Source organism: Castor canadensis, chromosome 19, assembly GCF_047511655.1.
Source record: "Castor canadensis chromosome 19, mCasCan1.hap1v2, whole genome shotgun sequence".
In the NCBI taxonomy this organism is placed as follows: Eukaryota; Metazoa; Chordata; class Mammalia; order Rodentia; family Castoridae; genus Castor; species Castor canadensis.
The window spans coordinates 24,191,665-24,219,375 of NC_133404.1; the positions used below are offsets into that span (position 1 = coordinate 24,191,665).

At 40.7% G+C, this 27,711-nt stretch overlaps 1 long non-coding RNA gene across 1 annotated transcript in view; it reads left to right on the forward strand.

Annotated features, from left to right (window-relative positions):
* The first annotated feature begins 2,226 nt into the window (after positions 1 to 2,226).
* The window catches only part of LOC141419236 (uncharacterized), a 58,337-nt gene continuing 32,852 nt past the window's right edge, over positions 2,227 to 27,711 (forward strand). The window contains exon 1 of the long non-coding RNA XR_012443982.1: positions 2,227 to 2,313. This is a non-coding gene — a long non-coding RNA (uncharacterized lncRNA). The remainder of the gene's footprint in view (positions 2,314 to 27,711) is intronic.

Consider the following 27,711-nt stretch of genomic DNA (forward strand, 5'->3'; position numbering starts at 1 on the left):
GTTTGCTCTTGTTTTTTTAAGAGCAAAAGGTACATCATTTTATCATTAGAGATTTGATTTTCTGATGTAGGCATTCATGGTTACAAACTATTCTGCACTGCCTTTACTCTGTTCCATAGGTTCAGGTATATTGTGTTCTTATTTTTATTTGAATCAAGGATTTTTTTACTTTCTTTCCTACTTACCTCAATGACCTATTATGTTATTTGGCTGAGTGCTCATCGTTTATATCTTTAATCCTAACTACTCAGGAGGCAAAGATCAGAAAGATCTCAGTTCAAAGACACCTTGGACAAATAGTTCATGAAACCCTCTCTCAAAAATACCCAACACAAAAATGGGGTCTGGTGAAGCTACTCAAGTGGAAGAGCACCTGCCTAGTAAGTGCTGAGACCCTAAGTTCAAACCCCAGTAAAGCCAAAAACAGAAAAAGTATGTTGTTAAATCTACATGTACTTGAATAGTTTTTGCAGTTTTCCTTGCTGTGACTAAATTATTCAATTGTCATCTCTTTAATCTTCAAGAATAACTTTAAGAGCCTTTAAGAACAGTAATTAAAAAAAGAGCTTTAAGACCATTTATGATGTTACATGATTTGGGTTTTTTTTGTTGCTTGTTACTAATGCTTTCTTCAGGGAAAGAAAATTCCCTTCTCTGCCTCATTCATAGCATGTTCTTATTCCATTCATAAATGTCTTTTGGATACTGCATCTTTTGAAATGCTTTTCTATTCTGCTCATAGGAATAAGATCAGTATGTAGTTTGATCTTATAATATTGCCAAATTAAATTATTAAGTTTATCAGTCCATGAGCATGACATCTATTTTCATTTATTTGTGTTTTCTTTAATTACTTTCAACAATTTTTATAGTTTTCTTTGCATTAGTCTTCCCCATTATTTGTTTCTTCTTATATATTTTTTTACTGTTAACATTTTTTAGAGTTGATTGTTTTTAATTACATTTTCTCCAATTTATGAATTCTTCATTTTCTCATTATTCATTCATAATTTAATTCAGTGTGTTGGAGTGTGTGTGTATATGTATGTGTATTTGGATCTGGGGATCAAAACAAGGCATGGAACATGCTATGCACATACTGTGCTGCTGAGATACTTCCAAGTCCCAGGATTTAACATTTAAAAATTATGCAATATTAAAATCCTGCTACTATAAGAAATTTAAGGAGAAGTAGGGAGGGCTGGGGAGCGGCTCAAGTGGTAGATCTCTTTTCTAACGTGTGAGGCCCTGGGTTCAAACCCCACTACCTCCAAAAAAAGAAAAAAAGAAAGTAAAAAGTAGGGAATAATTCCCAAATCAGAAAACTCCTATGACAATTACATGAATCTTTTGCTAGTACCAAAGTGAACATACTCAAGCATAGTATACATTTATACACACGTAGGTGATATTCTTATACGTATATACACACAAACACATGTATATTCAGAAACACTTTTAGGTCACACTGGCTTATTTTTTAAGAATTCTGTGCTCATTTATCAAATTAAAAGGATTCAGAACATTTAGAAATAAACATTTAGCCAAGGTTTCTTATTTGTGTAGTTCTACCTTCCAATATCTTCACTTTAATTTGTCTACTTAAATCTACTCTTATGAAATAAGCACTTGCTAGCTTATGTTAATCCATGGGTTCAATTCCAACATGGCAAAAAGAAGTCTGTTTCTCCATTGTATTTAATATGAATTATTTATCTTACAATATTATAACATAATCAAGACAGGAAACACTAGGCAGTATTTGATAACGATTTAGTATGTACTAAGTTTGGTATGTTAGTTAAGAACCAGGATTTGAAGGTGATGAATTTACCTTGAAATATGAACAGAATGTAAAAAAGAAGTATCTTTGAAATGTGTTGTTTCACACTCCTCCCTCCATCACATCAATGATTAAATTCCTTCTGGATCAAATACTTCTTAAAAATATAGTTCGCAGGTAGATGTTATTTTATGCACGATAATTGCTTAAAATTCTTCTCCCTGAACCATCATGAGGGGACAGATTTAAGAAAATAACAATTCGGACGTAATTTTCTTCTCCAGCATAGACTTTTTGAAAACCAACCGAACCACAGACTCCCAACTACTTTCCGAAACGGCCCACATCCAGTCGCGCTGGCTAAAACGCCAGGTAAACTCGCGATCTCCAAGGCCGAGCGGCCAACAGGAAGTGCGTCCTCATTCTGCGCCGAGTGCGCAGCCGGAAGGTGATGTGCGGCGGAGTATGACGGCTGGCAGGGGCCTGAAGTACTGCTGCCTGTGCTGTGGGAGACTCCTGGATAGATGCCAGTGCGTTTGGTTGCTTTCAGTTTCAGGGGTCGCAGTTATGTTGTGTTTTGTTGTTGTTCTTTCCTTCTTCTGCTTAGCACTTTATGTTTTTCAGACAAATTTACATTTAAAATCTTAAGAACGCACCGTATATATACGTATCTCTCTGTTAATATTTCTCTTGCTTGCTTTGAATCTTGTTACAAATGTGACCTAAAGAGTGTTTTTGATTTTATATGAACTGAAAATTGGTTTGAGCTAATTCTATTATTTCAAAAGTCGTCGTGAGCAAACTTTTTGTGTCTCTTCCTTTAAAAATACTTATTTTTTAATATACGTGTCAAAGTGCTTACCAAATTTCTCAGTAGGTTAAGGTAGTTTATTTTATTATTTAAATAAGATAACTCTTCAATATTGTGTGTGGGGGGTACAGTCTTAGCGTTTAATTTTATCATTCTCTCACTTTTCTACAAATGTTTATAATTAAAGAGCACAGAAACAAGGGCAATTTAGAGTCTTTTTGCCACACTGCCACACAGTTCATGTGAAAGGATTAAACAGATCTTGCACAAGTTAATACTAGTAGAAGATGTTTGGGTTTCTGGTGTATAAATATGTTTTAGTTAAAATTTATTCAGTTATATTTCTTAAGTGATGATAAACTGACCCTCTGTATATGTAAAGGGACCACTCCAACAATAGTGTTTTTGCCAGAAGAATATCAGGCTTAATGGAGAACATACAATAGGCATGTGGTAGACAATGATCTAGAGGGGGCAGGTGGATGGAATATTATTTATGGGGGGGGGATTCTGTCTGAAGATGGGACCAGGGTGATTAGATATCATGTAGGTCCGATATCAAGAGGACAAACGTGTTTGTAAATGAAATTAGCATGGATCATGGTAAAACTGGATAATATAAAAAAAAGTGTATGGAAATTCCATGGAAAAGTTATGGAGCCTGACCAAATTTTATTAAGTAAATAATTTTGTTGAATTGAGGAATTTAAGTTGCTGTCACATTGTTTGTTGGTGTGGGCTAGGGGATGGAACAGAGAATTTTATGCATGCTAGGGAGGTACTGCAGCAATGTGCTATAAATGAAGCCCAGAAAATCAAGTTATAATGAAATGTTACCTCTATTCCATCTATACCTCCCCTCTTGAAGGAACAGAAAGCACATTTTATCTTACTTCTAGATTTATATACTGGTGTTCTGAAAATCCTGTTTTATGTTTTTTTCTGATTTTCAAATTCCACATGTAGTAGTGGAAATTAAAAGTGAAATTTCTTGAACCTGCTCCTACACCAGAGTTTCCTCTGCAGATTTTACTGCTCCTGTCACAAAATGCTTAAGGTATTTTCTCTTATGTAAGTAGAAAAACTACACATATCTTTACCCTCAGCTTTCATACAGTCTGTTTAGCCTGCCACCTCTTCTGATATCGATGATTTTTTTTTAAATTTTTATTTTTTTATTACTCATGTGCATACAATGCTTGGGTCATTTCTCCCCCCTGCCCCTACCCCCTCCCTTACCACCCACTCCGCCCCCTCCCTCTCCCCCCACCCCCTCGATAATGACTTTAAAACATTTTTCTTAATCATTAAAGCATTTGATAGTGTCCTTGCAGTTATAATTTTATTTAAATTTAAGTTTGCATTTTTGGATATTGACTTTTTTCCAGTGGTTGTGTTTGACTTTCCTATACGTCAAAGCTGTCACCTGTTTTTTTTCTTGTGGGGGATGGAGGGGATGGAATTTGGACTTGAACTCATGGCTTCTTGCTTGCAAGGCAAGCACTCTACCACTTGAGCCACATCTCCAGTCCATTTTGATCTGGTTATTTTGGAGCTGGGATCTCATGAACTATTTTCTCAGGCTGGCTTTGAACTGTGATCCTCCCAATCTGAGGCTCCCTAGGAGCTTGGATTATGGGCATGAGCCACTGGTGTCTGGAACTTCAAGGTTTCTGAATACAATGAGAACAAGGTCTAAATGTAATTTGCATTCTAACTAGTGCCTGTGTTGATTTGAGGATGACACTGAGAGAAGCAATGGACCCCTAATGAAGTTGGAGTTTGAGAACCTGGTGTGGAAAAAAATCACAGGAGTGTACAGAATATGAAGAAACAGGAGAGCTGAATTCTAGTTTGAATATGCAAATGAGTATTTTACTAACCAAAGGCCCTCAAGTGCTGGGGGTGGGTGAGGGTTGAGATATAGAGATGGAACCACAAAGTCAATCCCAGACCTACTTAAAGAAAGTTCATACTAATCCGTATCTGCTGGGAATCACTGAACTAGGTTCCCTCACAAATCTCAAGTGCCATAAGCAAACTTCAACTGCATTAGCATTTAGATGGTTAATGTTTTGTGGCAGTGTTTCAAATCATACGGAGTATGAGAGAGTATGTAACTAGGGGTGTTCTGTTTCCCCTGCTGTCTCAGAACATCTAGTTGACGTGCAGCAAACCCTCCCTGATTTGCCTGGCAGCAATACTCACAAATTCTCGAAGTTACATAGAACTAAAAACATTTACAAATTTCTAGTCACTTGAGGCTCTTATGAGTGCTGTCCTTAATACAAGACCATATATGACAAAGAGTTCATCCAACTGAAAAATGCAAGTTCAGCTTTGTAAGGACTTCAGAGTCAATTATGTTTGAGAAGACTGAGTTTAACCAGAGGAGTATCATCTGTCAGAAGCTCAGAATTTGTGAAGATTGAGATGCATGCATGATTTGTGTCAAAACTGGGATTTTTGAGAAATTCCTTTCAGGTAGTAACCCTACAGATCACCCCAGAAGCTTATCAGTGTGCATTCAGGCTTGCTACCCTAGTATTATCCAAAAATAGATGCTCTTTTCAGGGAGAAGCCCAGGGTTTTGGGGGTTGAACTTAACATATTGATTTCACATTGATTGTAAATGTTGTGAGTACTATTCAGCATCTATTGATTACATATTTTGTGGCTGCACTGGGGTTTGACCCAGGGCCCCATGCTTTCTAGGCAGGCACTCATTGCTTGAGCCTCTCTACCAGCCCTTTTTTAGATGGTTTTATTTGAGAAAGGGTCTTGATAGGTGTTTCTAACTCACATGCATGATAAGTTCAAGGACAAAGTGGCTTATGTGGTCATATTCAAGTTATGGCATTGTTACCATGAAAGGAAAGTTGTTCAATGATAATTGAAAATGTATCTCTGAAAAATAGTAAAAGCATAGTAAGGAAGACTTTATTAGGATACTGTGGTACATTATAAGATTTAATTGTGATGGGATTTGTCATGTTGAGTTAGACATTGGGCTCAACTTTGAATAACTCAGGGATAACCTGAAATTTGTAACCAAGAAACAGTACAAAATTCAATGGATGGAAAATTACTAAGAAAAAAAACACCAAGGTTAAGGTTTCTTATTAAAGACAGGACAGGATGTTCAGACATCACTGGAATTTGGTGGAGGATGGGAAACTAATCTTATGCTCAGGGTGATCCATTGTCAAGGCTGAAGAGAGAAGGGTTTCTGCCTTTACTGACTAAGCAGAATTCTTGGGTATAACTGTGTTTTACAAAAAAAAGACTGAATGGTCCTTAAGGAAGATTCAGAAACCAGACTAAAGAGTGGGTTTTAGCTCAGTGGTGCTTAGCATGACAGAGGGCCTATGTTCAAGTACCAGGACCCAAAACAGAAACAAACAAAAATCCAGAAACCTAAGTTTTAATAAAGCAAATACTCTGTCACTCTTCACATATGCATCCTACACACTATACTCCAGTGAAACTCAATGTTAATCTGTGGGTTCAATCCCAACCTGGAAAAAGAAGTCTGTCTTTTTATGCTCCATTGTAATTTACATGTGTTATTTACCTACAAAATTATAATAGATTCACACAAAGAAAGAGCAAGTATTTATTAATGGAGTAGTTTGTGACAATTTTGAAATGTTAGTTAAGATCCAGTTTTTGAAAGTGATGAATTTACATTGAAGTACAAATACAATTAAAGAATGAAAACTTTCTTTGCAATCTGTGGTTTCATACCACCCTCTCCCAACACACATCAAAGATTAAATTCCTTCTGTGTCAAATACTATGAAAAAAACATTTATGGTAAATGTTATTAAATTCTTATTCCTGGAAAATCATAAGGGGAAAAATTAAGAAAATAGCAATTCCTAAATGTTTTTTTTAATTGTTGTGCTATGGGTACATTGTGACATTTACAAAAGTTCTTACAGTATATCATAGTTGAATTCATCCCCTCCATCGTTCTTTTTATCCCAAATCTCTCTATTCCTGGAATAGTTTCAACTGGTCTCATTTTTTCCATTTTCATACATGAGTACATATTTCCTCCATATTCACCCTCCTGTATGTTTTTCTTATATCCTCCCCCCCTCCCACTGCTGCCAACCACAGACAGAACTTCTTTTACCTTCCTGTTCCCTGTTTTTGAAAAAATGACATCTTTGTTTAAAATAGCTGGAAGGGAAGTATTTTTCTTTTCTAGCATATTCCTGCAAAATACTGACTTCCAGGTTCACAGATATGCAGACCCTGTCGTATTGGACAAAACACCAGGTAATATCGTGACCTCCAAGGCTAAATGACCTGTAGGTAGTGTATCATCATTTCAAGAAATGGGCTCTATGGGCACAAGAGGTACAGTTGAGGACCTCAGTCTTCAGGGGCCTGAACTGCTGCTGCAGTTTGAAGAGCAGGGAGGTTCAGTCACTGGAGAGTGATGTGTGTGTTTTTTTCGGTGGTGGTAGTGGTGGTACTGGGGCTGATCTCAGGGCCTCACACTTACTAGGCTGGTGTTCTACCTCTTGAGACACTGCCAGCCCTATTTTGTGTTGGGTCTTTTCTAGATAAGGTCTCACAACCTGTTTGCCTAGGCAGACAGTGAACCCAATCCTCCTGAAGTAGCTAGGATTTACAGGGGTGAGCCACTGGTGCCAGTGTACTATATTTTTGTTGTTGTTGTTATTTTTCTTTCATTTTTACCACTTAATTTTTTTCAAACAAATTTACATCTAAAATCTTAACAGTATACTGTATATAGTTCTGATTTTAAAGTATACAATCTCTGTTTTAATATTTTTTTCTTGTTTCCTTCTCTCTGGGCCTCAAATATGACCTAATCTGTGCTTTTGATTCTACTAAAAAAAATGAAAATTGTGTTGTGTTAACTGTATTGTTACAGAAGTCATCCATTAACCATTTTATTTATGTTTCATCCTTTAAAATATTTGTGGTATTGTTAATATGGTTACCAAAAATACTTAAAGAATTATTCAGTAGATTTAATGATAATATTTATTCCTTTTTAAATGAGAGACCCCTTAAATATTGTGTTTGTGTATGCTTTCCCATCTGTGCAGTTTGCTTTTTTTGGTGGCACTGGGATTTGAACTCAGGGCCTCATACTTGCAAGGCAGTCTCTCTACCATGTCTGTGTGTGAGTGTGTGTATGTGTATATGTGTGAGTGTATGTGTGTCTATATGTCTGTGTGTGTGTGTCAGGTATTTTTGAGATAGAGTATCAGGAAATATTTTCCCTAGCTGGCCTTGAACTTCGATCCTCACAATCTCTGCCCCCAAGCATCCAGGTTTAGGCGTGACCCACCGTTACCCGGCTCACAGTTTGCTTTTCATTGCACCACTCTACCATTTTTCTATAAAATGACTGTAAAAAAAGAGGCCCTAAACAAGGCCTATGTAGAGCATGCTTGTACACTGTGACACAGTTCCTCTCATAGGAGGATCTATATCTTGGCTTACATATCAGTATGTAGCAGTTTATTTTGATTTGCAGTGTGTATATGTGTTTTAATGAAAATGTATTCAGTGATTTAAAAAAAATTTTTCTTGACCTTGGGATTTGAACTCAGGGCCTCACATTTAGTAGGCAGGTGCTCTTATCTGCTTGAGCCACTCCTCCACCATTCAGTGATATTTTTTAAGCAGTGATAAACTTGAAGTCTGGCTATGTTAAGGATTCACTCCAATTGCATTTTCCTATGTGTGAATATTATTGGACTGAACGCAGAATACAGCATAGGCAAGTGGCTGTTTCTAGCCAGTGATCCTCTAGAGGGGACTAGAGGATGAAATATTAAGTATTAACTGGAGGTTGTGGCTAAGAATGAATCAGGGTGATTAGATAAAATCTAGGGGATAATGAAAGATGAGAAAACATATCCAGACTATATGAGTCTTCCTAAATTAATTGAGCAGGAAACTTTGTAAAAGAGGACTTTATAAGAAAGTGCATAGAAAGACATCAGAAAAGGTTATGAAGATTAGTGTTTGGTTAAGCAAAGTATTCTTTCAGTTTGAAGACTTTAAGTTTCTGTGGTGATGTTTGTTGGTGTTCTAGATACAGCTCAGTATTTTACTAGTGAACTAGAAATTAAAGGTTTTTTAAAATAATATTTTAACCATTTAATAAAAGAAAAAGTGAGGGTAATCTCTCTGATTGACATAGATGTTAAAATCTTTTTATTTACTTTTTAAACCTGAGGGCTGGGGGCATGGCTCTAGTAGTAGAGTACTTGCCTATAATCTCTAAAGCCCATACTAAAAAAAAATTAAAAATAAATAAAATAAAAAAGGAAAAGAAAAAGTAAGCCTTGAACGGTGGTGCAAGCCTGTATGAGCCAGAAACAGTAAGATCACAAGTTCAGGGTTGGCCCCAGAAAAAGTTAGCAACACCCTGTCTCAAAAACAAAATACAGCTCTTGGCTTCCGGCTTCCATCTGGGCCTCACCATGCCTCCCTTTGTATTTCTCTTCCCTAACTTTTAATAAACTCCCTTTATACTCCCCCAAAAGAAACAACAAAATATGAAATAGAAGGAGTGGAGGTGTTACAGCAAAGCTGGTCCCTTTACCTCAATGTCAATTCACAAATGATGAGAGCAGGGTGTTGAGGAAAAGAAAACAAGGGTTATTACTCAACAGACAAAAGTGTGGACAGGAGAATAACCCTCTGAAAGCTCTGTCCCAATTCTGAGACAAAATGTCCCTTTTTTTCTTTTTTTGGTGGTACTAGGGTTTAAATTCAGGACCTCACACTTCCCAGGCAGGCTGTCTTATCACTTGAGCCACTCTGCTAGCCCCTTTTTTCTGTTGGATATTTTCAAGATGGAATCTCATGAAAAATTTGCTCAGGCAGGCTTTTTTTTTTTTGTGGCAGTACTGGGGTTTGCATTCAGGGCCTACACCTTGAGTCACTCTACCAGCCCTTTTTTGTGATGGGTTTTTTTCGAGAAATATTTTCCTGGGCTGGCTTGGAACTGTGATCCTCCAGATCTCTGCCTCCTGAGTAGGGAGGATTACAGGTATAAGTCACAGACTCCAGCTAAGTGAAAACTTTTTAAAGGGAAGGTTAGGGGCTCAGCTTGATTACCTGATAAAATGCATGTGCAGGCTGACTGCTGGCTTTGATTCTCCAGGAGTCTGGCGCCAAATCTCGGAAGTTGCATGTCTTAGCTCACATGTTTACTACTCTGTTGGTCAGAGAGAGAGAGATGGGATATAGACTGCCCGTTTTAATTGAAAAGTAAAAGAAGTTAACCTTGGACTCTACAGAATGTAGAAAAAGAGAAAAAATATCAGTTTAATTGACAAACAGTAAATTGGCCAGTACAAATGCTGGCTACAACTAAAACAATTTCCCTTTAGTCATCCTCATTACATTTTTCCCACTGTCCATTTATTCCTTCCATTTATATAGAAAAGAGACATTGCAATCATCTGTTTCCAGCCTTTAGTAAATTTGTGGGCCCAAGAAAGAACTTGGTGCTTCAAAGCAAAAGCATCTTGTAAATCCTGATTAAAGAGGCATGGCTAAATTGGTAGAATGCTTGCCCATCTTGGGTTGAGTCACTAGAAATTCAAGTTTTGATAAAATGTTCTCTCTCCTCCCCTTTCTAGGGAACACAACATTTTGCATGACTTCTAGATTCATGCACTTGTGTTGTGAAAGATCTGTTTTGTTTTCTCTGTGATTTTCAAATTCCACATGTAATAATGTAACTTAAAAGTCAAAATTCCTTGAACCTGCTTCTTTGGCAGAATCTCCTCCACAGATTTTGCTGCCCCTGCAACAAAATGCTTAAGCCACTTTATCTTATGTAAGTAGAAGTGTTACATATCTTAACCTCTTCCTCTTTACCCCAGGTTTCATACACACCCTGTTTAGTCTACATCCTCTTCAGATATAGATGACTAGAGAACATTTTCTTAATCATAAAATTTTCATATTGCTCTTGCAGATATAATTTTATTTACAGGGTTCAGTCAGTACTATCTTTTGGACAATTTATTTTTTCCAGTGGGTCTGGTTGACTTTCCTATGTCCTTCTGAGAAAAGCAATTGTTCTCTCACTTGGGTGTGCATGAGCATCACTTGGGGGCTTCTTCAAACACTGAAACAAACTGCTTCATAGGGTTAAAATTCACATGGTCCTTTAGTGGTCTGTAGTAAATCAAATGTTTTTATGAGAATGATACTGAGAGGTGCTCCCTTTCTAGAATTGGAGTTAGAAAATCTAGTGTGGAGATAAATCACTGCAGTGTACAGAAGGTGAAGGAGAGTAGATCTAAATCCCAGTTTGAATATAAAGATGAATGTTTTTAACACCCATATGCCCTCAAGGGTCAGATAGGGCTGATGAGAGTCAAATACACAAATCAAATCATAAACTTAACACCATACTTACTGAAAAAGGATCTATAGCCATGTGTACCTTATAATTTGAGAATCTCTGACCTGGATTGTCTTCCAAATCTCATGTACCAGAAGCAAAGCTGAAGTCACAGGGCATTTGGATGGCTAATGCTTTATTGCTGTGTCCTAAATCAGCTGAAGCTTATTGCTTGTCTGGAATAGTTAGTTGTGGTCTCCCTGCAAGTAGGCAAGGATTTAAAGAAAATGCCCTTGCAATGGGGATATAGCCCTTTTGCAGGTTTGGGTCAACCCTCCCAATAACCCTAAATTCAATTCCCTGTACTGCAAAACAAAACAGATTGTGTGGTAGAGGTGTTCTATCCCTCCTATTTCAGAATATCTAACTGATGGACATTTCCTGATTTACCTGGCGATGAGATTCACAAATTCTGGAAGGTGCATAGATTTCAGGACAGCTACAAACTTCTAGTCGCCCAAGACTCTTCTGACTGGATATCTTTAATATGGGACTACATCTAATGAAGAGTCCATCCAACTGAAAATGCAAGATCAGCTTTGGGAAGACATCAGGCAAGTCATATTTAAGAAAATTCACTTTATACAGGTGAGCAGAGTCTGCCAGAATCTTACAGCAGAGGATGCAGGTGAATGTATTTATTTGCTAGAAAACAGCATTTTTGAGGAAATCCTTCCAGGTAATACTCCTGCAGATAGCCTCAGAATCATATCAGTGTGCATTCTGACAGCATCTATCTTTATTAACATATGGAGATCCCACATTGTTTTTCAGGTAAGAGAGTGGGATCAAATGTGATACAGAAATGTAAGCATGGGGATTTGTTATAACACAGGCTACAAGCAGCGTGAGTTCTTCCGTGTCATATAGTGGCTTAAGATGTCCAGCCGGAGAGAGGAGCTGAATGCTATGGAAAGCTAGCATCTAGGAATTGGTAAGTGGATATATGTTTATCCTGTTGTCTCATAACAGATATGCAGGACCTTCTTCTTGCTCAGCATCTGCCAGTTATGTGACTGATGAAAAAGGAAGAGACCCCAGCCATGCAAGCTGTTTCTCTATGGTACTCCATGGGTCATTAATATTTGCTATTTTTGCACATAAATACATAAATAGACTGGAGCATAGCTCACCTGGTAGATTGCTTGCCTAGAAACCTCAATGCCTGAAGTTCAAACCCCAACACTGCCACTGTGTCTGAGAACACAGCCCAATGCCCTAACCATCAAATTTCCTGCCTCCACGCATGCCACCATCCTCCTACTGCCTGGATGTGTTGCTACTTTGGGCATTCATCCATTCCCAAAAAAACAAGAGGTCTGCCTCTCACTTCCTCCATGATGGGCTGTTATTGTCCTCGACACAGGACCCACATGCTGTGCTCAGGCCTTCAGTTTGCAGATACATAGTGCTCGTGGTTGTCCATCGTAGTCAGTGGATTCAGTTAGTACACCAGAAATGTGTAACTTGAAATGAATTATGAAATTTTATTAAAACTACCACTTAAATTGATAAACCAAACATTTGAAAGACATGAACCAGAAAAATAAAACATATTATCAGGTGAAGGGAAGAAGAGCTGATGCTATGTAGACGTCAGGAGGTGACTCCAAGGTAGGGGCCAGAACTGGTTCTAGCATCATTGCAACTAGATGTTCTGACAGACTTGGGTTGGGGGTCTGGTTTGTCTCTATGGAGAGCTAGCTTATCCTGCTAAGGTTGAGATGGTTCAGTTTTTGCTGATGTTAAGAGACCCCATTGGAGAACCACACTAGCCAGCTGGAGATCCACAGTAACCAGATCTCCAGGCTCTTCTATTGCTGCCACAGCCAGAGGATTGTGAGTTTCAGTTTTTGTGAGCACAGCCAGGTGTACAGGCTTACTAGCATTAAGATGTTCTGTTTCCACTGAAATAACCTGATACATGTTCACAGGTGGCACAAAATACTATGGTAGTTCTTAACTTCCATGTAGATCTAGAAGCTTTTAGTAGTTTGAGTTGCTGGTATCACTGATGGGACTTTTTGCTTGACTTATGATCACTTCTCTGTGCAGACCCAAATCTAAAGATGGAAATAGATTCTCTACTAATGGAGGGAACTCTAGAAGTTCACTGTACTTGCAGGAGGATAAAGTGTCTAAAAATAGTTGGCTTTGTCTGAGCCATTCAATACAGAGCGAAGATTCTGCCTCCCACGTAATTTCTTATACCTCAACCTACAACAGGACCCCTTTCCAGACTGGGGTCTGCTGATAACTACTGGCCTAACACCATTTTCTGCAGTGCCCTCCTGGTGGGTCCCAGTACCCACTCTTCCTCACATGGTCTCAGGCACTTATCCAAGATCTCTGCCCATAATTGGATTCTGCATCATTGGATTCCAAGTCTGCCGTCTGGGTCAGGAAAGATAAATATGGACTGCCAGCTCTGAGCATGACATTTTGAGCAACAGGTAGGCTATCAGCTGGTTCAGGAGGTCCAAGTCCTTTGATTTGCAAAAATCACTGGGGTACTTGTCAACCCACATTTCCAGGAAGAAGCAAATGGTGCTGGGGCATCTTGGCATGCTGAAGCATCACACCCCATCCTCTCTTTTCCAGTCTTCCAATGACCTTTGCTTGGAGTGCTCCCATGCTAAACTGCACATCCCATATGGAGCAGGACATTTAGGGTAGAGGTACAGGCCTATGAACGCTCCTCACTGCCTGTCTAGCACTAATGAAGGACAATGCTGGGAAATTAGGGCTAGGATGGACTGTGTTCGGTATGAGTTTTCACAGGGGCCAGCTCTGACACCCAACCTCTTCTCTCTATTCTCTGAGTGTCCAGGATTATGCTCCCCCACAAGGCTCTGTGTTTCTCTACATGAAGGTAAAGCCCAAATCCTCATCCCTCTAGTGGAAATTACAGTAAGTGTGGGGTCCCAGAGTTGCCCATCCTCCAATGCCAGCCTCCCCTCTCTAGATAGGAGTCCTTTCTTTTTACCCAAATCTACTTCTTTTCTTGCTCAGCCTTCTCATAATCAGTGCAAAAGTATCCATACCTACAGAAGGCCAGGAGGGTGTCAATTGTACTATTCTACGTCTCTCAACTTCCAGGAGGCTGACTCTCAGATGGGAATGAGTTATGGGAGGGAGGGATGGTTTGTCTGCACTGTTCCCTCAATTCTATTCTAAGTGACTCCTAATATGCCTACCTTTTGTACGTGCTTCATATATGTTTGTGCAATGGGTGAACCCAGCCAGTTGCTTCCCAAATATCTCACTGAGCACAAGAATGCACAGTCAACATTTAGAGGCTCTTAACTTTGGTTACAGCTATTTCAGGGATTCCCCCAAAATTGGATCTGGAACCTCCAGGAGGCCTCCAGTAAGTGAGGCCTGAGGCAGAGAATTTCATCATGGGAGAGGAGTCAGTCAAACACAAAAGCCACAACAGCCCTTGAAGGCTTCCTCCACATGGATAAGCCTAGAGCAAACACATTTAGTGCTTATCGCACTTCATGTTGACCACACAGTATTGGTACAAACAGACTCAGAATGTTACAAATCTCTCACGACACTAGGAAAGAAGGTGGTCAGCTTGCAAGGCCTTGGAGCTGCAGTTCTCGTATTGGGAAGAGTATATAGACTTCTCCTTGGTGGTGGCAAACCTTCAGTAGGTGCACAGGAAGGCAAGATCAAAGAAGGGGTCCCCACTCTGCCATGCAAGCAACAAGTGGTTCACAAGCTGCCACAACATGTGAGTTTCAGGGGTCCTCACCTGACCAGGCTCATTCAGTGTAGGGGTATACTTATTTTCACCCTGAATTGGAATCAAGGAAGAATGGTTCAAACATGGAAACTGTAGCAAACTAAAATCTGACTAATTGGGACATAGTAAAGTGAAAACTGTGCAGAAAGAATTATCCTCAATATTCACATTCAGCACACATTGGAGGAGTGTTTGGGGTACTAATGAGATTGGGTTTCAATCAGAGCAGTTGCCGAGTTTGTGTATACCTGCCCAATGTCCCTTTTGGGTCTGTCTGGAAAAATGGTCTGAGGTGCCTGATTGGATGGTGAGGCCTGATCCAGCATCTCCAGAATGAGACAAGGCACCCACTCTGGGATTCCCTAGGCCTGAGATAGGGGAAGTTGAGAGATAGAAAGGGAATATCCTGGTCTATACAGATTCTCTAGCAATGTGAGCTGACTGTTAGTGGCCTTGGAATGTGGCTGCCTGGCTACCAGAGTTCCATGCTCTGTTTGGGTCAACATCAAAGAAGTAGACTTATCATGGCCGTACCCTTACATAAGCCTCATCCTCAGAAAAGATTTCTCCAAAGGACCCCCTTCTGCTGATCACTTCCCTCCCACAACAGCACAGTGGGATGTACACAGTTATATCAACACATACTATCCCACCCCATTGTCCTCTGGCAGGCCTGGGGGCATCCAGTGCCTCCACTTCAAGAAACTGACCCAGCCCCTCCTTACCATTTCTGTGATCCTGGACAAGTCATTTTGCCTCTCACAGCCTCACTAGCACCCCACTCTCCTGCTCCATGGTTATCATTCTATCTTCTGTATACTAGGATGTTGTCGTTTATACATGCCCATCATCAGTTGTTCCCAGTGAACAAGGGCTGGTATCAACTATTGCTAATGCAAAAGCTTAGTGAAGGGACCACCATAGGAAGTGATTAGAATCTCAAATTCATTCCCACAAAGACAAATAAATGTATAGAAACACAAGTAGAGACCTGCAAGCACACAGACATATACAAATGCAGATACGTAGGTACATGCTAACTCATGAACACACCGTCACGAACATTGACACCCCCAAGTGCAGCAGAGTGAAGTTAGAGTCCTGGGAATGAATTAGTGGTAGGGTTGGTGCTAAGAGCAGCATCAGGTTCGGTTCACCTCACATGTCTACTGCTTTGAAATCAAGTTGTTCTCTCCAAGAGCCAGTGAGGCCAAAAATAACCCCGTTTACCTTCAAATGTCTGGAAATCAGAAAGAACCAATATACTTGTACTGCTGAGTGGAAATGTTCATTTACTAATTTAGAGGTGGAGACTGCTAGAGGTGGGAGACAGTGCTGGAAACCCTGTCCTCACTAAACACTGGAAAACTCTCAGGTGCCCACAGTCCCAACAGCAGGGTCCTGGCAGAGGATGGTTCTACAATGCCTTCTAGGTTGTTGATAAGCCAAAGTTGTTTTTCTGCCATTGCATTCCTTACAAAGATTCTGGTGTGCTGGGCTAAAAAATGCAGTAAGGTCACAATTCTGAGAAATGCCTTTGGTCTAGTTGGTCTAAGTCAGTGGGATGGTCATCTTCTCTTCTTTCAATTTCCTTTCATCTTTTTATATTTTGGCAATACTGGAGTTTCATCCTAGGCCCTTACTGTTTCTAGGCAAGTGCTCTACCTCTTGAGTCACATCCCAGTACTTTATGCTTTACTTCATTTTTCAGTAGAATCTCCTCCCTTTTACCCCAGGCTGGACTCAGACCCTGGTCCTCCTTGATCCTGGAATTACAAGCATATGTCCACATGCACAGTTGTACTCATTAAATGCCTTCCTGATTTAATTGAATTATTTATCTGTATCCCCTTGTATTTCACTGAGTTGCCTTAATATCATTATTTCATAGCCTTTTAAGCTATTTCATAACTTTCCTTTTCTGTCTGATCTGTTGGTCTTTTTATCTTATTTTTCTGTTTTTGTATTTCCATATACATTTTAGAATCAACTTACAAAGTACAGAAAATATTTAAAGTGAACTGCTATTTCCATAAGGTTTAGAGCTATCACTCTGTTTGGAAAATACTTTCAGTTAACTACTATTTAAGCTTCTGATGAATGACCAGAGGATGATTTTATATTTCAGCCTTATTTCACCTCATTCTTCTCTTTTCCTCTCCCTCCTCCTTCTCATTCACAATGCCTGTGTTTACTTAATGTTTTTATATACATCTGTCTATCTATACACATATATATGCATATATAAATATAATTATGCATATACATTCTTGTCCTTTCATGTATTTGTATTACTGTAATCATATTTTTTCTACATTTCTATATAGGATTTTTCAGCCTCCTAAACAATGTTTTTAATTTGAATATTTTAGGTTCAGTATTTGTTTTAGCTATTGAAAACCAGTGTGAAGCAAGCACAGGAACAGTATAAAAGAGAATGCTATATGTCTCTTATTTAATCCCCTGTATACTTTTTTTTGGCATTATTGGGGCTTGAACTGAGGACCTACACCTTGAGCCACTAAACAGAGTCTTTTTTTTTTTGTGAAGGTTTTTTTGAGATAGGGCCTACCTACGTTTTTGCCCAGGCTGGCTTCTAACCATTATCCTCCTACTCTCTGCCTCCTGAGTAGATGAGATTACAGGCTTGAGCCACAGGCACAGTCTCCTGGGTTTATGTTTCATATTCCCAGAACCTAGTCTTTGCTATCACTATATTGCCTAGTACTGAGTGTCATCTGTGTGCAATTACACAGAATCTTGCTGTCTCTGATTTGCTCTTTTCACTGAACAATAAATCTTTTAGATTTGTGAAGTATTGTCATGGTTACTTAGATTTGCATTTTTCTAAGGAAAGAAGGTTTTAGTCATCTTTCATTCACATGTGCTTAGCAATGGTTTCTATGAAGCAATGTCTATTTAAATAATTTGACTTTTTATGGTAGTGTGGCTTGAACTCAGGACCTTGCATCTGCTCACCAGGTGCTCTACCACTTGAGCCACTCTGGAACCCAATAATTTGAATCCTTAATTGGAATATTTACCCTTTTCCTTTTAAGTTGTAAGCTGCTTTTATGTATTCTGGATAAGAGACTAATATCTATGTGATTTTAAATATTTCCTCCCATTATTTAGATGACTTTTCATTTTTATGATGTACTTTGTCTCACAAAAGATTTTAATTTTGAGAAAATTCAGTATAATTTTCTTCTTTTCTTCTGTGAACTTGGGGTGTTTTTTAAGTGGGATTTGAACTCAGGTCCTCATGCTTACTAGGCAGGCATCCTACTACATGGGCAACTCTGCCAGCCCTCAACTTGTGATTTTGGTGTCATAAAGTAGAAAATATTATTTAACCCATGCCCACAAAGATATCTCGGTATCACGTCTTCATGTGTTTGAGTATGTATTTCTATGTTCTCCTGTATGATTTTGGCAAGTTTAGCATTTCCAGCGAAGTATGTATATGTAGTGAGGAAAGAATCTAGTTCCCATTGTGAATGTCCACTTTTGGACATTTGAAGAAAATAATTTCATATGCACTGAAGTGACTTGGTCATGTTGAAAATCCTTTTAACCTAAATGTCAGCACACCTAATTGTTGAACACCAAATTCTATTCCATTCATTTGCATATCTAATCTGCTACCATTAACATTGTATACTAAGTTTTGAAATGATGCCATATGAGTCTAATACAAAGTCTTTGTTCTCTTTCAACATCATTTTGAATGTGCTGGGTATTTGCATTTCCAGAAGAACATTAGAATCAGATTGACAATTTAGAGAAAAAATATCAGGGACTTTGAAGAGGAATTGCATTGAAGTTAAAGATGCACTTGAAAATATTGCCATATGAAAAATTCTTCCCCTGGTTTGGGCATGGTTTTAGTATATCCCCACAAAGGTTCATGTGCTAAAAGTTTCATCCTCAGTGTATTGATTGCTAACATACGTTGGGACCTGTAAGTGGTAGAGTATAGTAGAAGACTGGGTCATGGGGAGTGCCCCTCTCATAAATGATTCATGTTGGTCTAATAGTTCTCTAGTTGGTTGCTATAGTAAAGAGTCATTATAAAGAATAATCAAAGTTGGGTTAAGGGTAGAGCTCAGTGGTAAACCACTTGCCTAGCATTTACAAACAAAGCCCTGGGTTCAATCCCTAGCTTTGCAAAAACTGGGAATAACAATAAAAATAAAGAAATCAAGGACTGGCTGTATAGCTCAAGTGGTAGAGCACCTGCTTAGCAAGCATGAGACCCTGAGTTTAAAAACCAGAGTACCACAATGAAAAGTCTTGCGTGAGTATTTTTGGCTTCCTGTTTCACAAGTAATGCCCTCTGAAAGCACTCAAGCACTTTATCCACTGTGACCCCCATCTACCATAAGACCCTCACCATGCCCCTATCAGATGGCACAACCTGATCTTGGACTTAAGCCTCCAAAACTATAAACTAGATAAATTTCTTATCTTTATAAAACACCGGGCTTAGCCATTTTATTATAGCCACTGAACACAGACTAGTGCATCTTGTTGTTAGTGAACATCAAATGTTTTCCACTTATTGAGCATCTCATTAATTTAGTTCAGAATTCTATTGTTTCCAGTGTACTTGCATTCCATGTTAGTTACATTTATTTCCCAATTTTCTTGTAGCAGTCTATTTTTTATTTTTGTTTTAATTTAGAGTGGTTTGACTGGGGTGTTATGTAAGGGAATTGTGCTTGTAGGCAGGGCTTCTAATCCTTGATTCATCTCTCCAGTCCATTTTGCTTTGGGTAACTTGGATGTAGGGACTCACTGACTATTTGCCTGGACTTGCCTGGAAGTGTAAGTATGATCTCAGCCTCTCAAGGAGCTAGAATTACAGGCATGAACCACCATTGCTGATAGGACTCTATTTTAATTGGAACATTTTTTGAGGTGTATTTTTAGATGGTCAGTTGCTACTATGTAGAAATAGACTTTGTATGATGACATTGTGTATTGAAACCTTGTTGAAAATTATATTGTTTTACACAAGAAGGGAAAGGATATTTTATGCATAGATCATTTTCTTGCTGTTGCCTTGGTTTAAATTATTACAATATAGGTTATTTTTTCCCAGAAAAATGTCAGTCATGTATATCTGTGCTTTAACACACTTTAAAAGAAGTTATTTTATACTTGTCTGTAAATTATACTAACTAAAATTTTATCATTAGTTTCTTCCAAGGAAATTCATAATTTGCTTTTTTATTTTTCATTTTTTCTGCTGACCCTCTCACTATTAGCCCCTCACATTGCATATGATTCTTCTGTCTTACTGTGCTAAAGATAAAACTATATAGTAAAAAAGAGGCCTGTGCAGAGTTTAGTCAGTAAAAAATTGCAATAGAGGTGGCTAAGGCTTTAGAGTACCTACCCACGAAGCACTGAGTTCAAGCCCAGTAAAGCCCAAAAAATTGCAATAGGAAAAATTCCATTATGAATGGAAGTAAATTTTAATTTGTACATAGGCAACATTGCTATAAGAGATAAAGAGGAATAGCAAGTTGTGGTTAAACAGCTCTGTGGAGTTAGGAAAGAGAATGTTACCAAAAAAAAATTAGTGGGGGAGGGGGAGGGGTTGCGCCATGTGAAAGCCATTTGAGTTTGCTAACTTAGTCTTCTTAAATTCAGTCTAGACTGTGTGGAAGTGGATTAATATTCGTAGTGAGACCGCAGGGGCAAAAATTGACAGAACAATGTCTGAAAAACAAGTAATGCAGAAGGGCTAGCAGCAGTGCTCAAGTACCAGTGTTGGGTAGCAAGGCTAAAGACCCTGAGTTCCAATGCTGGTGTTACCAAAAAAAACCTAAGGAAAATCTACTTTCTACAAAGCTGAGAGACAGGCGTTTTATAGGTAATGGTTGAGTATTGCACTGCCTATAACTTGTGGGCCTGGTATCTCGGGTCAGGTAGCACAGCGGGCCCCTGTCCTGTAACAGAGAGGTCCACACACACAGCAGATGGCTTGAGAAGTCCGCTCTGAAATGCGAGTCCTGTGCAGAGGCGGGAGACCGCCAGAGAGGCCACCAGCAGATGGACTAAACAAGATCAGCAGTGTGGAGGTGTCTTTGATCCTAGGAAGAATTTGTTTTTATTCTCTAAATACTCCGAGTTTGTAGAACTTGCACTTAAAGTCCCTGGTAAACTTGGAGTCTTGAGACTGAGCGATTCTGTCCCGCCTTGTCCTGGCGGCAAAGTGCCGCATGTGCCCCATCTCTCCTGCCCTGTCACCACAGGTGTTTTCGTGGTGGAAGTTTGCCCATCAAGTCGGAGGGACTTGGAACTTGTTTTGGATGGTGGTGTGTTGTAAAGAGGGAGAGCCACCACTACACAGTTTGATGGAAGGGCACTTAATGCTGCCTTTTGGGTGATGGTACGCCAAGGTGACCGATCTCAGCGAGGGTCCCTTATGTGTCTCCATGGCCCTGGGCTATGAACAATGAAGATGGTGGGCAGGGCTGAGCTGAGGTTTAGAGAATGCTTTGTATTAACATGGGATTTGAGGGTGGGTGGTCAAGTCTCTTTGAGATCAGCGTTTTGTGCCGGGATTTCTGACGTGAGTTGGAAAGAGTGCATGTTGGGATGGCTGTTATGTCCATGAGAGGGTGATGGGAAGGGTATGCTGGACCAGGAGCTGGGTGGCTGTTGGGATCACTTGGGTGTCTGAAATGAGTGTCATGGAGAGCAGAATGAATACTGTGTTGTGTGTGGGAGGAGTAGAAACAGGGAAGGGGTGAGCAGAGATTTTATTTAAAGAGATCATCATAGTTCAGTGATCTTTTATGTGGTGGTCCAGAGTGCATTTTTTGGTTTTGGAAACCTGCACCATACCTGAAATAAAGGGAAATATTTTGTTTAATTTCTTTGCCTATTATATTCTGAGTCATTGCTTTGGTGTCTGTTACATAAAATAGTGAAATGTGCAGAATTGTGAGAATTGTGTCAAATGACACCTTTTACCTTTTTTTTTTTTTTTTGCAGTACCAGGGTTTGAACTCAAGGCCTACACCTTGAGATACTCCACCAGCCTTTTCTCACAATGAAATTTTTTGCGATTAGGTCTGTTGAACTATCTGCTAGCCTGGTTTCCAGCCATGATCCTCCTGATCTCTGCTGGAATTATAGGTGGGGGACACACACAGGCACCCAGCACTGGGCATAGTCTTGTTTTCATTGCTCTTAGTTTTGAAAATCAAGACTGAAACACACATGGGGAATGCAAGACAGCCTCATGTGGCCACTGGTGCAGGAGCACAAGTCTGCAAAGGCACAGCAGGAAGAGGGCCATCATCCAGCTCCTTACATTATAGAAAGTCAGGGAATGGCCCAGTTTATTTGCTAAATTCAGCCCGGCTGGAACTTCAGCCACACTCAGCCCCCTCCTAGAAGTGTTACAGTGAGGTGGGGTATGGTTTACTAAGACAAAACAGGGAACAAGGCTGCCTCTGGCTTCCCTGTGGCAAGCAGTTTAGCGGGGGTGTGGAGTGGGGACTGCCACAGAGTAAGGCAGGCAAATCTGGATGATTGAAACATATTACTTACTTCTTTTTGAAAATGTTGATATATTTCTCTGTAGATTTTTAAAGATGAGATTCCTAAAACAGTTACTTTGATTCATTGTCATTCCATTCTTTGTCTCCATTCATGGAAAACTGGACACAGGTGCTTTTTCAATCCATTTGGTGACATTATGTCTACCTGAGTGTTCTTGTACAAACATGAGTGATAGGGTTAAATAGTGAAGAAGTGGGGTTAGGGGACAAAAAACAGTAAAAACAGTTCAATCACAGGTGCACTCTGATGGGTCATTATCTCAGGAGCGGTCCAAGAGTTGTTATCTGAGTTCCTTTTCAACTGGCAGGTGATCCATGCTGAGGAAGGTCTACTGTTGGGGGTAGTTTCTGTCCCTTGTCATGAAGATGTTAGTATCTGTCTTTGTTGGAATTCAAGGTGATTGCAAAGTGAGTTCAAAGAGAATGGCTTAGAGCAAAGACAGATAGAGAAATGCAGAACAGATGCCATGCTGTGAGCTTAGTGCCTGGAGCTTGCTAATCAGGTGCCCTCCCACTCGAGTCATGTCCCCATGCTTTCATTCACCCATTTTAATGGGATATTTTTCTTTTTGTTGTTGTCTTCTAATAATTTTCTATATATTCTGAAAACAAACCTTTGTCAACCACATGATTCTGAAAATATTTTCTCTCAGCCTGCATTGGTGCATCATGTCTGTAGTCCTAGCATTTTGGAAGCCTGAAATCCAGAGGACTGAGGTCAAGGCCCACTTGGGCAAATAGTTTATGAAAACCCATCTCCAAATAACAAGAGCAATGATGACTGGAGGTATGGCTCCAGTGGCAGAGTGCCTGCTTTTCCAGTCCAAAGCTCTGAATTCCAACCCCAGTTCCATTCCCCCAATTTATTTTTCTGTCTTTAGATTTTATTTCCACATATGCATAGTGGAGCTTGTGTTAGTCTATCAGTTGACTGTGGTGCCTGGGATTGAATTCAGGGTCTTGCAAATACTAGGCAGGCACTTTAACTCTGAGCGAAATTCCCAGCTCTTGGTTTTTTGAGACAGGATTTCCCTATGTATCTGTTTGTCCTTCAACTTGCTGAGTGGCCCAGACTGTTTTCAATCTCTGATTCTCCTTACTCTACCTTTCAAGATTTGGGATTATAGAGGTGGGTCACCATGCCTGCCTTTGATAGAGTTCTTTGAATTAAAAAAAAATCTTTTTCTTTTTGAGTAACTGTGGATTGTACTAAGGGCTTCACAATTGCTATGCAAATGCCATTACTGCTTGAGCCACACTACCAACCCTTTTTGGTTGGGTTTTTTCTTTTTTTTAAAGAAAGTCAGTGTTTATAAGATGTTATAAGTGGTCAACAAAACCAAATTATGTTTTCAGTTAATGGTGAACTCATCTGAATTTTACTATTATAAAGCTACAATTGACAAAATCCACAAGAATATATTAAAGAGAAAACTTGCCCAAAAGTTTTCCAGTAGTAAAATAAATTTAAAATGCAACCAACACAATTCAAATTAAGTAAATATTGATGATGCACTGATGACACCTGCAGGAATTTCAGGTGCTTAGGGTTCTTGAGCCTGCTCTGAGAATGAAAGCACAGACAGACTCTAACAGCAGAGGTCACAAAGATCTTATTTGTAGAGAATTTATTTGTAGAGAAGAGAAGAGAAAGACTGCATATTAGGGAATGCAGGGGTAACTAGAAACCTGTGATCCATTGAGTCAGGGTGGGGAGTGGGTTTTATAGCCTTTTTTTGCATTGCCTGAGGGCGGAGATGCATTTCAGATGCAAATGGCCGTTTCCAAGGGAGGAGAAGAGTCTCCTTGACCTCCCACAGTCTGTCCTTCAGTATGCAGGAGGCAGAGGCAGGAGGATTGTGATTTAGAGACCAGTCTGGACTGCATAGTGAGAACTTGTCTCAGATAAACAGGAAAAAAAATTAAAACAATTTCAAGGCCCAAGATTAAGAAAATGGCTAATAGATTATAAAGCAATAAGATGCATATTAAATATAACAACAAAAAAAGTAGACTTTATCAGTATACAGAAAAGTATTAGGCTATTTTCGCATCATTTTTATCTGAGTAATAAAGAAACTATGATTTTTTTTTTTGAAATAGGGCATCCTGAACTATATGCTTGGGTTGGCTTCAAACTGCTATCCTCTTGATCTCTGCTTCCTATTTTTATTTTTTGTACCACACTGGAGTTTGAACTCAGAGCCTATGCCTTGAGGCACTCCACCAGCCATTTTTTTGTGATGGGTTTTTTTGAGATTGGCTCTCATGAACTTTTTGCCTGAACTGGCTTTGAATTGTGATCCTCCTGATCTCTGCCTCCTCAGTAGCTAGGATTATAGGCATGTGCCACCAGCACTCAGCAAAAATAACTTTTTTCTTTTTGCAGTGCTAGTATTTGAACACGTGACCTCATTTTTCCTAGTCAGGCACTCTACCACTTGAGTCACTCCACCACCCTCTCTGCCTCCTGAGTAGCTAGGATTACAAGAGAGAGCCAGTTGAATCACAAAGTATCTTAAATCTAATGAACTTCAATTCACTTTTTTTACTTGTATCACTTGTCCTTTGGGAGTTCCTATAATCTATATGTTTCATATTTCTTATTCTTATATATTGAAAGGAATATGAGGTCTCAGCGGGCCCCAACCCCCTTGTTGGAGAAACCAGTACCAAACATCCCATGTAGATAAGATAAGCAATGAGGCAGGGCTCAGTTAGGGCATATAGAATGTGAGGAATGCAAGATGTGAGATACGAGCAAGATGTGAGATACGAGCAAGATGTGAGGTACGAGCAAGATGTGAAGTACGTGCAGGATGTGCTCTGCCTGCTTGTCTAATGTTGATAACAAAAATATGCACGCCACTGCAGTCTATATAAGATTTCCCCCTAAGAGGCTCAGGGTCTTGCTTTCCTAACCGGTCCTGCGTGTCCGTGTGGGAGCTCGACCCTGGCTAGCCAGTCCAATAAACTCTGCTTTGTTGATTGCATTCACGCCTGGCTCTCTGTCTCTCGGGGGAATAGGATTCCGGGTCCTAACATTTGGAGGTCCCACCGAGATTTCATTTTCTCGAGAGACAGAACCTGCCTGCGAGAAAGCAGGGGCGATCCCAAGTCCTAGGCGTTGGGAGGGGATCCCAGACCCTCATTTGGAGGAACTTGAGTGTTCCATTTGGGCCGCGGCGGGGATTCGGCCAATCCCCAGGGAGATTCATTCTGGGAATCTCGCAAGGAGGACCACAGGGTCCTATTGGGAGAGGCTGTCCTCTCATTTGGGCTCGAGCATTTTAGGAACCCTGGCGCCAGGTGAAGAACTAATTGAGCTAGTCGACCGACCACCCGTCAAGTGGACGCCTTTCGGCCTGATATCCCAGTTGGACGGTGAGGAGGTTGAATGGGGTGCGCACCAGTGTGAGAGAAGGACCGGTCCGAGCGAGTGCTGGAGAGTGTTGTGTGTGTGTGGAATTATTGTTGCCTTTACCCTTTTTGTTCTATCTCTCTTGGTGTTTGAGTCTCCTTCCACAATGGGACAGGGACAAACAACCCCAAAGTCTCTGATCCTTTCTCACTTTCCAGAAGTTAAAGAAAGGGCCTTAAATGCGGGTCTGGTCATCAAGAAAGGTAAGTTCGACACCTTTTGTTCTGCAGAGTGGCCCACCTTTGGAGTCGGGTGGCCCATTCAAGGTTCCCTCTCCCTAGACCTGATCACTAAGGTTAAAGCAGTCATTTTTCAGCCAGACAATCGAGGCCATCCAGACCAAGTTTCTTACATTTTGGTTTGGGAGGATCTGGTGAGGAACCCTCCCCCTTGGTTAACAGTTTTTCTGACCCACCCCTCCAGTTCGGCCCCCGGGGCTAAAACCCCAGTCACGCCCGCCTTGGTCATAAAGGAGGAGGAAAAACTTCCTCTTCCCACCTTGACCGGTCCTCAAATTAGGGCATCTCCTTCACCATCTCCGGTCTTACCAGAGAGTTCCCCCCTTTACCCATCCCTCGCAGGGGCAGAGGAAGATCGGCCGCCTCCATACGTGACTCCCCCTGGCCAAGCCAGTGCCCCGGAGGAGGAAATTTCCTCATCCTCCTCAACAGGACTGGCAGCAGGAGGAGGAATGGGTCGAAGACTTCGCCCCCGAGGGATCCGGGAAAGGGAGGGGGAAGACGGGCCCCCCTCATCAACACAGGGGGAGGAAACTGTCCCTACACTTCCAGTCCGGATGGTGGGCCAAGGGGGACCGGGAGGAGGGCAACAGTTTCAGTACTGGCCCTTCTCCTCCAGTGATCTATATAACTGGAGGACACAGAACCCGCCCTTTTCTGAAGACCCCAAGTGTCTCATAGATCTCCTGGAGTCCATCATGCATACACACCGCCCCACTTGGGATGACTGTCATCAGCTGCTCAATACTCTTTTTACGACGGAGGAACGAGAGCGCATCCTCAACGAAGCGAGGAAGAATGTCTTGGGGGATAATGGGAGACCCACAACTCTCCAACCGGCCATAGACGAGGCTTTTCCCCTACGCCGGCCTGATTGGGATTTCGGGACCGCAGAAGGTAGGGAGCGTCTTCGGATCTACCGCCAGACTCTGATGGCCGGTCTCCGAGCGGCCGCTAGAAGGCCCACCAATTTTGCAAAAGTAAAAGCAGTCATTCAAGGGGAAAACGAAAGCCCAGCCGGTTTCTTAGAGCGCCTCTATGAGGCATACCGTCAGTACACCCCGATTGACCCTGAGGCGGACCTCCACCGGTCTGCTGTGGTACTCTCATTCATTAATCAGGCAGCCCCAGACATTAGGAGAAAACTCAATAAACAGGAAAACTTAGGGGAGATGACTATAAGGGAAATGCTACAGGTAGCAGAAAAGGTTTTTACCGCTAGGGAAACTCCAGAAGAAAGGGAGGAAAGACAGAGAAAGGAAGACAGGGAAGCCCAGGAGAAATTGAGAAAGGAGGACCGGGAGTTCCAGGCTAAGGAAAACCGAAAGCAACAGAGAGAAATGGCTCGTATTTTCCTAGCGGGTGTCCGGGACCAACCCAGAGGAGGGGGCCACGCCAGGACCCCGGATAAGGAACACTGTTTTTACTGTAAGGAAACGGGGCATTGGAAGAGAGAATGTCCTAAGTTAAAGGGAAGAAGAGGGTTTGGAAGGAGACCGGGGGAAAACAGGGAAAGGGAACGAGCAGTAGAGCAGGCCAGAGTCCTACTAGCCGGAGAAGAGGACTGAAGGAGACGGGGCTCAGACCCCCTCCCCGAGTCCTGGGTAACAATGCATGTGGAGGGGAAGCCGATGGGGTTCATGGTGGATACCGGCGCCCAATATTCGGTTTTAAACAAGGCACATGGACCTTTGAACAAGG